Genomic DNA, 17,085 nt, shown 5'->3' with positions numbered 1-17,085 from the left:
GTATAATTTGTGTGTGTGTATTTTTTTTTTAAGTTAAAAACAAGTAAAATGCTTGTGGCATCAATATCAAGACTCCAGATATAAGGGCCTATTCACACTGAATTTTGCAATGCATTCATCTCCTCTTTCCAGGCTTCTATCTAAATCCCTGAAAAATGGCATTCAGATGTGCCTTGACATAGCCATTGATTTGAACAAAGGCAAACCAAGGCTAAAGTCTGAATCTTTAGGCTCCATTTTCTCTGCTTTCAGATGTCTCATTTCAGACAGCACAATCCTGAATTTCAGGGATTCAGTTGTAAGCCTTGTGTAAAGACCTGAATGCAGCGCTGAATGTAGTGTGAATAGGTCCTTACATCCTACACCACCTCAGGGGATTGTTGTTATGGAGTATTGCCCCTGGGTGGCCGCAGTTATGACCACCACCAGGGCTCGCGGTCACCCACCCTAACTTTAGTATTCTGGGGAGCTGGTATAATGAATATCTGAGAAGAGCCCTAGAGAAGCAAGAACATTGGACAACCAAGAGGTGGTGGCCTCAAGTCAGGTGTAGTGTTCAACAGGGCAAGACTTTCTAACCTGCCCCCCCCCCACACACACACACATATACACACACCTGCCCACACAGACACACACACACACCTGCCCACACACACACACACACACACCTGCCCACACACACACACACACACACACCTGCCCACACACACTCACATATACACACACACACACACCTGCCCACACACACACACACATATACACACACACACACCTGCCCACACAGACACACACACACCTGCCCACACACACACACACACACACCTGCCCACACACACACACACATACACCTGCCCACACACACACACATATACACACACACACACACCTGCCCACACACACACACACATATACACACACACCTGCCCACACAGACACACACACACCTGCCCACACAGACACACACACACCTGCCCACACACACACACACACCTGCCCACACACATACACACCTGCCCACACACACACACACACCTGCCCACACACACACACACACCTGCCCACACACAAACATACCTGCCCACACACAAACACACCTGCCCACACACACACACCTGCCCACACACACACACACACACCTGCCCACACACATACACACCTGCCCACACACACACAAACACCTGCCCACACACACACACACCTGCCCACACACACACACCTGCCCACACACACACACACCTGCCCACACACACATCTGCTCACTCAGACACCTGCCCGCAAACACACACACACACCCATATACACACACCTGACCACACACACACCTGCCCCCCCCCACACACACACACATATACACACACACATATACACACACACCTGCCCACACAGACACACACACATATACACACACATATACACACACACACACCTGCCCACACAGACACCTGCCCCCACAGACACCTGCCCACAAACACACACACACCTGCCCACACACACATCTGCCCACACACACACACACTCACAATCCCCCGGCTCAATTCCTCCTGCCTGCTCTCTCTCTTTTCCGGTGCAGCACTGCAGGCCGGGGCGCACTGTGTGACGTCACAGCTAGGAGACACAGCCGCGCACAGGGCCATGTCTCCTAGCAGTGATGCGGCCGGGCCAGCACAGGGAAGTTAACTGCTGCAGTGCTGGCCCGGCGGATGAAGAAGTAGCGGCGGCCGCTGCTGGGGGAGCGGTCCGGGCCCCCCCCTCCCGCCACTGCTACCGCTATGTGCCGCGGCGGCCCGCACATATAATGAGGGCAATCCGGATTGCCCTCATTATAATCCGCCTATGGATATAGGGCATGGAAAACGGCATCACAGCTGCAGCGGCTACGCTGGTGGTAGAGGGTCCCTCCGCGTCCGACATCTTCCTCCCCCCTAGTTAACTGTGGCCTACCTTCTGGCGATCCTCTTCTGTAGGCCGCGGCTCCGCTCGCGATGCTCTGGGCGAGGACCTTGCTTTGCTCGGTGATGACGTCGGCATCCGCTGGATCTCCTTCCAGGACCTTGAGCAGCGTCTCAGCGTAGGCGTGGCGTCCCGAAGATGGCGCCCGATGGCAGGAAACGCTCCGATTGGCGGGAAATGGCCCTGAATGGAGGGAAACTTCACTCAGATATGTATAGAGTCTTTTCCAGGCACGCAATACCCGTTTGTTGCGGGTTGGTCACAATTCTGCCGACTACGCCAAAGCTGACTCGCCCCCTGGGCCGTGGGGTACCCGGAACCGGGCCTTCTAGTGTACGGTGCTGATGGGGGTAGTAGTGGCAACCCGATCCCGTGGCTCAGGGTGGTCAGACCAAATGGTGGCAGTCTATTTATCAGTGTTTTGAATGTCCGACTACGCCACCCGTGGATTGCGATTGGAGATAACCGCTGCTGCAAGGCAGACCGCTGAGGCTGGTGTTGGTGTGCAGCACAGGGGTAGGATAATTCCCCACGGGAAGAGTGTAGCCTCAGGGCAGTGTAGGTGGATGTTGGGGGTGATAGTGCAGGCCGCAATAGTAATAGTTCAGAGTCTGCTTCAAACAGTTCAGGGTCTTTATTGTAGATATTATTAATGACCCAACAGTACCGGTTAGGAATGGGCCTGGGTGTCTGAGAGCATTCGGGCGAGCCCCACTGGTCAGGGTGAGTGTGTAGGCCTACCGTTCTCTCTATGCTCTTTCTGACTATCCCCCTTTTCGTGGTGTAATAGCCCACGTCCCTGAGCTGGCCGTGTACTTCTCTCCTGTATGGCTTGCGACTCAGGCCTTGGGTACCTGTTGCTTGCTCCTCGATGTACTGGTCCCTCTGTGTGGCGGAGCCTCCAGGCTTCATAGGCCAAGGGACCTGAAATCCCTCGCAGGTTGGTTCTCTGCTGCTGGGCTTGTAACCCTGACAGCCTCGGACCCCAATGTCCGGTAGATTGGTTCTCTGCCAGGACCGGCTCTCGTCGCCTCTGTCCCTGGCTTGCAGTTTCTCCTGTGCCTCACGGACTCCTCAGCTACAGCTGAACTGTCCCTCCTTCTCTGGGACTAGTCTCACTCCTGACCTAGGTCTTCCAGTTCTCTCTAACCCTGCCACCAGTTCCAGCTTTTATAGGGGCAGCCAGCTCCCCCTGCTGGCCTGGGACAGGAGGTGCTGTATGCTAATAGTCCCTAACCAGGGGACCTCCCTCCTGCTTTCAGAAACAGATTATTGTTTGTGGCATCCAGGCCTGGGGTGACACACACACACTGCTCTATATTTAGTATGATGCCCCCACTCCTCCATATATATAGCATGATGGTCCCACTGCTCCATATACAGGTGCATCTCACTAAATTGGAATATCATCAAAAAGTTAATTTATTTCAGTTCTTCAATACAAAAAGCTGTCTTTCAGCTCATTTGCATTGTTGGGTCTGGTGTCTCTCATCTACCTCTTGACAATACCCCATAGATTCTCTATAATAGATTCTCTATGGGGTTAAGGTCAGGCGAGTTTGCTGCCAATCAAGCACAGTGATACTGTTGTGTGTAAACCAGGTATTGGTACTTTTGGCCGTGTGGACAGGGGCCAAGTCCTGCTGGAGAATGACATTTCCATCTCCAAAAAGCTTGTGGGCAGAGGCAAGCATGAAGTGCTGTAAAATGTCCTGGTAGCCGGCTGTGCTGACTTTGGTCTTGATAAAACACAGTGGACCTACACCAGCAGATGACATGGCCCCCCAAACCATCACTGATTGTGGAGCCTTCACACTAGACCTCAAGCAGCTTGGATTGTGGACTCTCCACTCTTCCTCCAGACTCTGGGACCTTGATTTCCAAATGAAAATTGGAACTCTAGGACCTTGTGGAGTGTGTCAATGACAGCCTTCTGGACATCTGTCAAGTCAGCAGTCTTCCTCATGATTGTGGAGCATACTGAAACAGTATTGAAGAACTGGAATCAATTAACTTTTTGAAGATATTCTAATTTAGTGAGATGCACCTGTATATACTATGATGGTCCCACTGCCCCACATACATATAGTATAATGACCCCACTACTCCATATGTAGTATGATGGACCCACTACTCCAGATATATAGTAGGATGGCTCCACTGCCCAATCATTTAAAAAAAAAAATAACGTTTATTCTCACTTAATCCTGATTCCCTACATCACGGCCTCTGTCTCCTCTTCCATGGCGGGACAGCAGAGCAGAGCGATGCAATGATGTCACCGAGCCACCTGCGTGAGTATGCTGACATCTCGTTAACCGCAGGCCTATGGCGATCTGTGGCATATGAAAGAGATAGTGATAGGGCAGGGAGCTTGTGTCTCACTACTTTATCATGCGACGCCTCTGCATAAGAGACATTAGGGCTACATTAGCTACGTCACAGAAGACACTGGAGCTGGAGTATATAGAATAGGAGACACTGGGGCTGGCGTATATTCATCACAGGATACATTGGGGCTAGAGCATATACATCACAGAAGAAGCTGGAGTATATAGAATAGGAGACACTGGGGCTGGAGTATATAGAATAGGAGACACTGGGGCTGGCGTATATTCATCACAGGATACATTGGGGCTAGAGCATATACATCACAGAAGAAGCTGGAGTATATAGAATAGGAGACACTGGGGCTGGAGTACATAGAATAGGAGACACTGGGGCTGGCGCATATACAGTTCTGCTCAAAAGTTTACATACCCCGGCAGAATTTTTCCTTTCTTGGCCTTGTTTCAGAGAAAATGAATGATAACAAAAACACTTTTTCTCCACTCATGGTTATTGGTTGGGGGAAGCCATTTACTGTCACATTTCTGTGTTTTCTCTTTTTAAATCTTAATGACAACTAGTGATGAGCGAGCATGCTCGCTACTGCTCGGTGCTTGCCCGAGTATCTCACTGCTCGAGATGCTCTGCGCTCACCGAGTATTTCCGGGTTGGTCGGGCGGGAAGTCGGGTCCCCTCCCTGCATGTTTGGCGCTCTTTACAGAGCCAATAAACATACAGTGATTGCCTGCCATGCACTGTAATGCCATAGCCATGTTGGTTGTGGGCATTACAGTGATTGGCTGGCTGCACAGCGTCATCAGGTCTATATCTGACCTGGCACCGCCATGCTCATCACAGTCACTCTGGATCAGACAGTGTAGGGAGAGCTGCTGCTGCGTTAGGGAGAGATTTGATCGTGCATTAGGTAGTGTAGTGAGAAAAACCGCACATTACACATATCTATCTCAACAAACAGTCCTTCTGAGGACTAATCCATCTGCAGAGATATCAGGCAGGCAGTGTATATAGGCAGGCAGGCAGGGTATATAGCAGACTGCAGTGCATATAGCACAAGAGGCTCCATTCCAATTCTGCCTTCTGCTGCTGTTAGATATTTCTATACAAAGGCCCAGGTCTCAGGGGCGAGGAATACTTTTCTTTGGATCTTAATTCTCATTATTTGCTTATAAAGCAATCCAGAGAACACAGTTTTTCTGCGCCATTTGCTTGTTGGCACTGCAGAATACAGCCAGGTCCTTTCCATATTAGAGCGCTAGAAATCCAGCTATTTAAAACTGTGTTTTCTCCGTCACACGGATCACATATACGTTGTCAGAAAATACTGCCATTTCTGGCCTCCATTTTTTCAGTGTGTCAGTGAAGCAATTCACAGCAGTTTGCTGTTCACACTACTTACCTACAGGCCAGGTATTTAAAACTCTGTTTTCTCCATCACACCGATCACATATAACTTCGCTTCAAACTCAGTCATTTGTAGTGAGCGTGGAAGATACTATCCTCCATTTAAAATGGGCAAGGCACGTGGCAAGGGACGGGGAACTGGACGTGATGGTAATGGTGCATGCAGAGGCCGAGGACAAGGCCGTGGGCAAGCCGAAATTGTGCCACAGCAAACACCCACATCTTCTCGCCTGACCTTCCTGTCCCAATTTCTAGGGGACCGCAGCACACCACTATTGAACCCAGATCAGTGTCAAAAGGTTGTTGGTTGGATAGCGGATAATGCTTCCAGTCACTTAGCCACCACCACCACCACCCTGTCTTCTACACGGTCAAGTCTCAGTAGCCATGAGTCTGGACCTCATATTCCTCACCCTGATCCTCCTTCCTCCCACCATGCTGAGTACCCAGAGACAACTGATCCCACACTTGGACAATCTGAAGAGCTGTTCACTTTTCCATTTATAGATTTGGGCCTCTCGCCCGGTCCACTTGAAGCGGGGCAAGAGGAGATCACGTGTAGCGATGCCCAAATATTTGAGCAGCCACGGTCACATGAAGGCGACGGTGGGAAACTGTCACAAGAGGTGGACGATGATTAGACACAATTGGCAGAAAGTCAGGAATAGTACCAGGGTGCAGAAGTGGGTGACTAGGTGGTGGATGATATAGTAACTGACCCAACCTGGCAGGAGGACATGCAGAGCAAGGACAGCAGCACACAGGGGGAGGGAGGCAGAGCACCCCAACAGGCAGGAAGAAGCAGTGTGGTGGCCGCAGACAGAAGGCAGGCTACCGTTTCCCGTAACACCAACACGAAGGAAGTTGCCACTACAACTGTTAGGTCTTCCCGAGTCTGGTTGTTTTTTAAAGACTCTGCCGATAACTCCAAAAAGGCCATTTGCATCACGAGCCAGACCAGCATCAGCAGGGGTGGCAAAACGACCAGCCTGACCACCACCAGCATGATCAGGCACATGGCAGAAAATCACTCGACTTTGTGGGCCGAACACCAGGGTCCAGGAACAGTGTCTACAGGTGGCACCATTGCTTCTTCTGCTGTTGTGCATGCAAGTCAATCCCCTGTCCATAGTGCATGCAAAGATGCCTCCTGCCCTGCACCTGTCATTGCACACTCTCAAGTAGCAGCATCAGGAAGCACGTCCATGTCCTTCTCCCAGCACAGCGTTCAGTTGTTCATACTCCAGTCCTTGGAATGCAAGCGCAAATATGCAGCCAACGTCCCACAGGCCACACTACTAAATTCTCACAATTCACGACTGCTTGGCTCGAAATGTTGCCTTTTAGGCTTGTGGAGACAGAAGCATTCCGCAACCTGATGGCGGCGGCCGTCCCTCGGTACTCTGTCCCCAGCCGCCACTATTTCTCCCAGTGTGCCGTCCCCACATTACACAAGCACGTGTCCCAAAACATTAGCCGTGCCCTCAACAACGCAGTTACCGGTAAAGTCCACCTAACCACGGACACGTGGACAAGTGCTTGTGGGCAGGGACGGTACATCTCGCTGATGGCACACTGGGTTAACATAGTGGAAGCCGGGACCCAGTCGGACCTTGGGACGGAACACGTCCTCCCGACGCCAAAGATTGCAGGCCCTAGGTCAATCAGGGTTGTCCCCACGGTCTACAGCTCCTGAACCTCATGCTCCTCAGCCTCCTCCTCCTCCTCGGCCTCTATCTCTGAAATGACCACATCAGTCACAAGCTGGAAGCACTGCAGCACTGCCTCGGCCAAGCGGCAACAGGCTGTGCTGAAGCTAATATGCTTAGGTGAAAAAACACACAATGCTGAAGAGTTATGGCCAGCTCTGAAAGAGCAGGCAGATCTGTGGCTCAAACCGCTGAACCTACAGCCAGGCATGGTCGTGTGTGACAATGGCCGGAACCTGGTGGCGGCTCTGAGGCGAGGCGAGCTCACACACGTACCATGCCTGGCCCATGTGCTTAACCTCGTGGTTCAGCGGTTACTCAAATCCTACCCGGAGCTGCCGGATCTGCTTGTTAAAGTATGCCGCCTGTGTGCCCATTTTAGAAAGTCAGCTACAGCTTCCGCCGCCCTTGCAGTGTTTCAGCAGCGTTTGCAGCTTCTGGCTCACAGACTGGTGTGTGATGTCACCACACGTTGGAACTCTACATTGCAGATGTTGGGAAGGATTTGTGAGCAGAAGAGGGCAGTTGTTGAGTACCAGCATCAAAAAGGCTATCGGTATTCAGTTCAGACTCCACACATAAGACCTCAGTAGTGGACGTGGATGTCAGACATATGTACCATCCTCCAAAACTTTGCGGACTCCACCAAGATGGTGAGCGGCGATGACGCCATAATTAGCGTCACCATCCCGCTTCTCTGTCTTCTGAAAAGCTCTTTGCTCACAATCAAAGATGATGCATTGCAGGCTCAGCACGATAAGATGGAACAATTAACCATACAGGGTGATTACACACAGCCAAGCCTCATCTCATCCCAACGTGGATTGGGTGACAATGAGGAAGAGGAGGAGGAGGAAGGACAGGAACTAGTTTCATGCACTATAGACGGTGCTATCTGCACAGCTGTCATACCGTCTGTTCAGCGTGGATGGCCAGAGGACAGAGAGGAGGAGGAGGAGAGCATGGTCAGTCATCCTCTTGGTGAGGACACGGAAGTCTTGCCTGTTAGTAGTCTGGCACGCATGGCTGAGTTTATGTTATGCTGCCTTTCCCATGACCCTCGCATTCTCAAAATTTTAGGTCATTACTGGTTGGTGACACTTCTAGACCCACTCTACAAGGAGAACTTTATATCTCTTATTCCTGAGGCGGACAGGTGTACAAAAATGAGGCAGTACCAGAAGGCCCTTGTTGCGGAACTATTAAAAAAATTCCCATCTAAAAACGCTGGAGGCAGAGGGCACACTTCGTTCGACAACCAAGGCCCCCACTCTGTCACTTCTTCTCTCTGACTGAACACTGTTCTAAGATGGTGCCCTCTAGAACATGAGCCCAGGTGACCAGCAAACAATGGGCTCCTATCTACGCTCAGGAACCAACCCCTATCTGCTCCTACATCACTGGGTATTCCTACCCCCTCCCCACTCCAGCCAGGGACATGGTCTGTCGTGCCTGCATTTCTGTCTAATGGGAGCACCGTTGAGCTGTCCCTCGGAAATGGGGTGAGTGTGCTGTATGCAGCTAACTGAACCCTGGTCCATACTACATCCTTACCCGGGAGTGGAATATCACACCTCTGGCAGAGGTGCAATACCCCTGTAGCGGCCGAGCCCTCGGGGCGCTACATTTTTATGATGCCCGAAAAAAAAAAATTTTATACAGTATGTTCATGTATACCCCCCAGGAGTAAATGTTTGTCAGCCCATACACTTAGTGCATGGCATTACAAGTATAGGAGGCCCGCTCCTTTCTAATGGTAAAAAAAATTTATGATGCGCTCCTCCACGTCTCTTCCAAGGGCCATTGAAGTGCCTCCAAATTTTTGGCAGCCCCTGCAGTCACTGCATAGTCCAACACTATGGGAGACTCTCTCCTTTCTAATGGGAATTTGTCATTACTGTGGCCTGGTCTATGTGTCTTTAAATTCTTAGTGGGTTTTTCCTAAACTTGGTCAGCCGTTGGACTCACTGCATACCCTATAACTGTATAGCAGACCCTCTCCTTTCTAATGGGAACATGTCATATCTTGTTACTGTGGCCCTGCTCTGTGTGTCTTTAAATTCTTAGTGGGGATTTTCCTAAAATCTGTCAGCCGTTGGACTCACTGCATACCCTATAACAGTATAGCCGACCCTAGAATTTCTAATGGGAATTTGTCGTTACTGTGACCCTGCTCTATGTGTCTTTAAATTCTTAGTCGTTTTTTTCCTAAAATTGGTCAGCCGTTGGACTCACTGCATACCCTATAACTGTTTAGCAGATCCTGTCCTTTCTAATGGGAGCATGTCGTACCTTGTTACTGTGGCCCTGCTCTGTGTGTCTTTAAATTCTTATTGAGGTTTTTCATTAAAATTTGTCAGCCGTTGGATTCACTGCATACCCTATAACTGTATAGCAGACCCTCTACTTTCTAATGGGAACATGTCGTACCTTGTTACTGTGGCCCTGCTCTGTGTGTCCTTAAATTCTTAGTGGGGTTTTTCCTAAAATTTGTCAGCCGTTGGATTCACTGCATACCATATAACTGTATAGCAGACCCTCTCCTTTCTAACGGGAACATGTCGTACCTTGTTACTGTGGCCATGCTCTTTGTGTCTTTAAATTGTTAGTGTTTTTTTTCAAAAATTTTGGCCACCCTTGCAGTCACAGCATGGGCATTACCACTATAGAAGACCCGCTCCTTTATAATGGGAACATTTTTTTTACTGAGACCCTCCTCTATGTCTCTTCAAAGGGGTATTAGGTTGCGTCCAAATTTTTGACAACCCTTGCAGTCACTGGATGCGCAATAACAGTATAGGAAACCCACTTGTTAATAATGGGAACAACAAAGCATAGCCCTCTGATGGCTCTCTAACAATAGCTAGGGCCGACTGCTGGCCTTTTAAGAATAGTAAGGGCCGTCTGATGTCCCTATAAAAATAGGCTTTATGACTTTCAGAGTCCCTCCATCATAAATAAAACAGGATGTGTCTGATGACACAACATTGCCAGATGAGGTTGTAAAATGTTAAAGTGACATTTCCCGGTGAATGCATTTTTCATAAAAAATAACATAAAAAAACATAACAATAGGATCTTTCTTTAGTATAAAAAACAGCATCACCAATTTAACCTCAATGTAATCACATTGTTCAGCTCATGTACCTCCTCCTCCATCTCCGAAATGACCACATCAGTCACAAGCTGACAGCACTGCAGCACTGCCTTGGCCAAACAGCAACAGGCTGTGCTGAAGATAACATGCTTAATGCTTAATTGACAAACCGCCCAGCGCTGCATAGTTGTTGAAAGCTGTAACACAGCAGCTTGATCTGTGGCTCTCACCGCTGAACATACAGCCAGGCATGGTCATGTGTTACAATGGGCGGAACCTGGTGACAGAGAAATGACAACCGGGGTAGATAAGGTTTCCCTCTATGCTAGTCCTTTCACAGAGCTAAAGAATATGGCTGTGGTGAAATACAACTCCCACTGAGAAGCTGTTTCAGATTGAAAAACATTGTGCCCACCAGAGGATTTGTTTCTGAGAGCTAACCTTTCTCACCCGCTCAAGAGCCCCATAGCAGCTGCAAAGTTAGCGCTATCATGAACTCTCCTGAGGTAGAAGCCAAGGCACACCAGAGAATTCTCTGGTGGGACTGTCCAACCCTGCTGAGAAGCAGTCCTGGCTAAGAAAAGTGTGTGGGAAGATTCCAGGACACTCTATTTTTACTGAGGAGGAAACACATGCAAACATGGGGAGAACATACAAATTTCTTGCAGATGTTGTCCTTGCTGGGATTTGAACCCAGGATCCCAGTGCTGCAAGACTTCAGTGCTAACCACTGATCCAATGTGCTGCCGTTCACCCTCTAATATCTAACAAGCTGGAGAAACTTGAACCTACTGCCACTCTATCATCAGCTCCTTTGTGAGAAAATTTATTTGGGCAGCCACTCAGTCTACCAAATAAAATTCCAGAGAAGGAAATTGAGGATGGCTTCGCTACTGGTACTGGGGGCAGTGCTAATACCATGGTGTTGTACCATAGTTTGCTGGAAATATTCCAGGCTGGTAGGAGGCAAGAAAATTCCCACAGAAAAGTACCAGCAGTAATGTTCAGACCACATTTCAAGTGCAAGCAGCTTTAGAGGACTTCCTGGGAGAAATGACACGCAGGGTAGATACGGTTTCCCTCTATGCCAGTCCTTTCACTGAGCTAAATACAACTCTTATCAAAAAAAGTTGTGGACTGGCTCCGTACCGTCCCTGGCCACATTCACCTGTCCACGTGTTTGTGGTTAGGCAGTCCTTCTTAGTAAGTGCACTGGGTAGGGCATGGGTACTGTTGTGGGACCCGTGCTTGTGGAAGGCGAAGGCGATACCGGGAAAAATACTGGCGGCTGGGGACCGAGTATGGACACCCGGCCGCCGCCTGCATGAGGTTGTGAAAAGCTTCCATCTCCACAAGCTTAAAAGGCCATATTTCAAGTGCAAAGAGCTGCCCAGAAATCTGTCAGTTTAGTGTTGCGGTCTGTGGGTGGGTGGGTGGCTGGCTGCATACTTGCAATTGCATTCCAAGTAAAAGAAAACTAAGCAGATGATGGCCTCTATCATCATCATGGCCTCACCTCGGCACTATGAACTCTCCTGAAGGAGAAGCCAGGGCCCGCCGGAGGAGTCTCCGGTTCTCTGGTGGGCCCGTCCAACCCTGCCGAAAAGCAGCCCTGGCTAAGAAAAGTGTGGGGGAAGGTTCCCGGACACTCTATGGCTGCTTTTTTAATGCGGATCGGCCATGCTTATGCATGTTATTTCTCAAAACGCATTACGGATCAGGCCATTTTCCAACTCTGTATTCAAGAAATTAAATGCGCAAAGAAAGATGTGTGTGTGTCAAAGCACCATTGACAAGTGCAAGTTGATGTTGGATGGGCTGCCATTGCTTCTGCAACAAGCTCATTTACAGGATTTTCTGGGAGAAATGACACGCAGGGTAGATACGGTTTCCCTCTATGCCAGTCCTTTCACCGAGCTAAATACAACTCTTAGCAAAAAAAGTTGTGGACTGCCTCCGTACCGTCCCTGGCCACATTCACCTGTCCACGTGTTTGTGGTTAGGCGGTCCTTCCCAGTAAGTGCACTGGGGCGGGCACGGGTAATGTTATGGGACCCGTGATTGTGGAAGGCGGAGGCGATACCGGGAAATATAGTGGCGGCTGGGGACCGAGTATGGACACCCGGCCGCCGCTGGCATGAGGTTATGAAAAGCTTCCGCCTCCACGAGCCTAAAAGGCCACATTTCAAGTGCAAGCAGCTGTCAAAAATTTGGCAGTATAGTATTGCAGCCTGTGGGTGGGTGGCTGCCGGCATTCTTGTGCTTGCATTCCAAGGAATGGGGTAGGGACAACTGAACACTGCAGTGGGACAAGGACGTGGACGGTGATTGTTTCAAGTCTGCAACGACAGGTGCATGGCGGGAGGCATCTTCGCATGTGCTAAGGATCACTTATGATGGGCACACATTTAGGCAGTGACCTGGGAGTCAGAGATGTTTCCAGAGGTCTTCCCCTTGCTGTTCCCATGTCTTTTCAGCACTGTATGCATGTGTCTGATGATGTGTCACACACCACATGGCCAGATAAGGTTGTAAAATGTTAAAATGACATTTCCTGGTGAATGCATTTGTCTTGGTTGAAAGCAATGCAAAAGTGCAAAAACGTGTCAAAAATGCTACGTGTGTAGGAGTATTTTTGTTTTTGTTTATTTATTTTGCCTTATATACAAGTCATCACCCTGGAAAGGATGTTCCTTACGCCGTAAAAGTGGCGTAATACTCTGACGACGTTGTTGACAGCAGTGTTCTGGGAGTCAGAGATGCTTCCAGGGGTCTTCCCCATGTTGTTCCCATGTCATTTGAGCACAGTTCCCATCGATTTGGGTAATTTTTAGGCCCTCTGCAGACCGCCGTGGGGAGCCACCTGAAAAATGCTCAAGTTTCCCCTAGACTTATATTGGGCTCATTGCTCGGGTTGAGCACCCGAGTATTTCAATTTGCTCGACCCGAGCAACGAGTACTCGAGCATTTTAGTGCTCGCTCATCACTAATGACAACCAAAAACATCCAAATAATCCTGATCAAAAAGTTCACATACCCTGGTGATTTTGGCCTGATAACATGCACAGAATTTGACACAAATGGGTTTGAATGGCTACTAAAGGTAACATCCTCACCTATGACCTGTTTGCTTGTAATCAGTGTGTGTGCATAAAGCTGAGTGAGTTTCTGGGATCCAGCCACTGACTTTTCTGGATTTTGAGATGAGGAAAGCAAAAGAATTATCAACGGATCTACGGGAAAAGGTAGTTGAACTGTATAACACAGGAAAGGGAGGCAAAAAGAGTATAACACAGGAAAGGGATACAAAAAGATATCCCAGGAATTGATAATGCCAGTCTGCAGTGTTCAAACTGTGATTAACAAATGGAAAATCAGATGCTCTGTAAAAACCAAACCACAGTCAGGTAGACCAACAAAAATTTCAGCCACAACTGCCAAGAAAATTGTTCGGGATGCAAAGAAAAACCAACAAATAACATCAGCTGAGAAAACACTTAGGGGTGTACTCACTTTTGTTGCCAGCGGTTTAGACATTAATGGCTGTGTGTTGAGTTATTTTGCAGGCACACCAAATTTACAGTTAAACAAGCTGTACACTGACTACTGTACATTGTATCAAAGTGTCGCATCTTCAGTGTTGTCCCATCAAAAATATATATATGTATTCCGGCCCATTTTTGGAGTTTTGTGTGAAATTATGTCCAATTTGCCTTTTTTTTCTCAGTTTTTTTGTGTTGTTCCAATAAACACAAAGGAAATAAACATGCGTGTAATAAAACATGTGTAATTTTCTGAAACAATTTCAAGGGTGCCAGCACTTTCCGCCATGACTGTATATGCAAGTAGAGTCCTTAACCCCTTTACAACCCAAAGTGGTTTGCACGTTAATGAGAAGGCCAATTTTTACAATTCTGACCACTGTCACTTTATGAGGTAATTACTCTGGAACGCTTCAACGGATCCCCCTGGTTCTGAGAATATTTTTTCATGACATATTGTACTTTATGATTGTGGTAGAATTTCTTCGATATCACTTGTGTTTATTTGTGAAAAAACAGATATTTGGCGAAAATGTTGAAAATTTTGCAATTTTCAAAATTTGAATTTTTATGCCCTTAAATCGGAGAGATATGTCACACAAAAAAAGTTAATAAATAACATTTCCCATATGTCTACTTTACATCAGCACAATTTTGGAACCCAAATTTATTTTTATTAGGGAGCTATAAGGGTTAAAATTGACCAGCGATTTCTCATTTTTCCAACAAAATTTACAAAACCATTTTATTAGGGACCGCATCACATTTGAAGTCACTTTGAGGGGTCTTTATGACTGAAAATACCCAAAAGTGACACCATTTTTAAAACTGCACCCCTCAGTGAATCGGGTCATCATGGCAACATCCGGGAAGCCGCGGCACACATTGCTGGAAACCGGCAGGAGAGGTGACTATCCCGATCACCTCCCCTTGCCCCCGCAATGCTGCGAACGACTTCGATCGCAGCATTGCGGGGGTTAATGTGCGGGACCTCTCCCAGCACATAGCACCGGGTGTCAGCTGTGACAATCAGTTGACACCCGGCGGCGATCACGCCCGCACAGCCTGTGTGCGGGCGCGATCGCAAAGATGTACTAATACATATCAGGCTCTTAAGTCCCAGGGCGCAGATACGTATCAGTACGTCTTGGGCTTTAACCCCTTAATAACATCTGACGTACTAATACGCGTCTGTGCCCTGGGACTTAAGAGCCAGACTCGTATTAGTACGTCATCGCGATCGCGCGCGCACATAGGCTGTGCGGGCGCGATCGCCGCCGGGTGTCAGCTGATTGTCACAGCTGACACCCGGTACTATGTGCAGGGAGCGGTCCTGCACCGCTCCCAGCACATTAACCCCCGCGATGCTGCGATCGAAATCGATCGCGGCATTGCGGGGGCAAGGGGAGGTGATCGGCGATACTCACCTCCTCTTCCGGCTTCCAGCGCAGTCTGCAAAGGCTTCCCGGGTGTTGCCATGACGACCCGATGTCGTCATGACAACATCCGGGTCACCAGAGAGCAGGAAGATTGCTTGGACATGCGCAGTGCATCTCCAAGCAATCTTCACACTGTGCATTTCTGACAGCCTTCATGGCATAGGGATGGTGCTCCATTCCTGTGCCATGCAGGCGATCAGAAAAAAAAAAGTGAAAGTCCCAGAGTGGGACAAAGTAATAAAGTGTATAAACTGTGTGAAAGTGGAAAAAAAAAAAAAAAATGTGCAAAAATATTATAAAAAAATAAAAAAAATAATACACCAAAAATAAAAATATAATGTACCCATCAATAAATATTATTATAAAAAAAATATTTGGTATCGCCGCGTCCGGAAAAACCTGACCTATAAAACTGTCCCACTAGTTAACCCCTTCAGTGAACACGGTAAAAAAAAAAAAAAAAAAACGAAGCAAAAAGCAATGCTTTATCACCATACCGCCAAACAAAAAGTGGAATAACACGCGATCAAAAAGACGCATATAAATAAAAATGATACCGCTGAAAACATCATCTCGTCCCGCAAAAAACAAGCCGCCATACAGCTCCATCAGCCGAAAAATAAAAAAGTTATAGCTCTCAGAATAAAGCGATACTAAAAAATATTTTTTTCTATAAAATAGCTTTTATTGTGTATAAGCGCCAAAACATAGAAAAATGATACAAATGTGGTACCACTGTAAACGTACTGACCCGAAGAATAAAGCTACCTCATCAATTTTACCACACGCGGAACAGAATAAAAAAAAAAAAAAAAAACAATTCCTGAATTGTTGGTTTTTGTTTATTCTGCCTCCCAAAAATCGGAATAGAAAGCGATCAAAAAATGTCACGTGCCTGAAAATGGCACCAATAACAACGTCAAGTCATCCCGCAAAAAACGAGCCGTCACATGACTGTCTGCCAAAATCTGGAAAAATTATAGCTCTCAAAATATGGCGATGCAAAAACTAGATTTAAAAAAAAATGCGTCTTTTAGTGTGTGACAGCTGTCAGTCATAAAAACCCCATATGATTCTGGCATTGCTGTAATCACACTGACCCGAAGAATAAAGTCGTCTAATCACTTATACCGCACAAGGAACGGCGTCAAAAATAAACTCTTGGGTTAGGATTGGGCTAGGGTTAGGGCTGGGTTTGGGGCTAGGGTTGTGCTGGGGCTAGGGTTGTGCTGGGGCTAGGGTTGTGCTGGGGCTAGGGTTGTGCTAGGGTTAGGGCTGGGGTTGGGATTTTTTTCAAAAGTAAGAAAAAAAGATGACGATATGGCGACTAGTGTTGAGAGCAAGTGCTCGCTACTTGAGTTTGCATCGGGTGCTCTGGTATGCATTGAGTATCGTGGGTATTTGAGTGACATGCTCGAGTCTCTGCCCCATATGCTTCGCGGCCAAAAAACTTTACGGGGATTGCCTGCCATGCACGAGCGATCCCCACATGTTTTTTTTGGGGTGTCTAATAACCGTGAAACATGCGGAGCAGGGACTCGAGCATGTCACTCGAGCACACGCTGTACATGGTGCATACCTGAGTACCCGATGCAAAC

Source organism: Phyllobates terribilis, unplaced genomic scaffold, assembly GCF_046119375.1.
Source record: "Phyllobates terribilis strain yellow unplaced genomic scaffold, ASM4611937v1 Scaffold_172__1_contigs__length_4051808, whole genome shotgun sequence".
Classification (NCBI taxonomy): Eukaryota; Metazoa; Chordata; class Amphibia; order Anura; family Dendrobatidae; genus Phyllobates; species Phyllobates terribilis.
Note: the sequence above shows the minus strand (reverse complement) of the source record.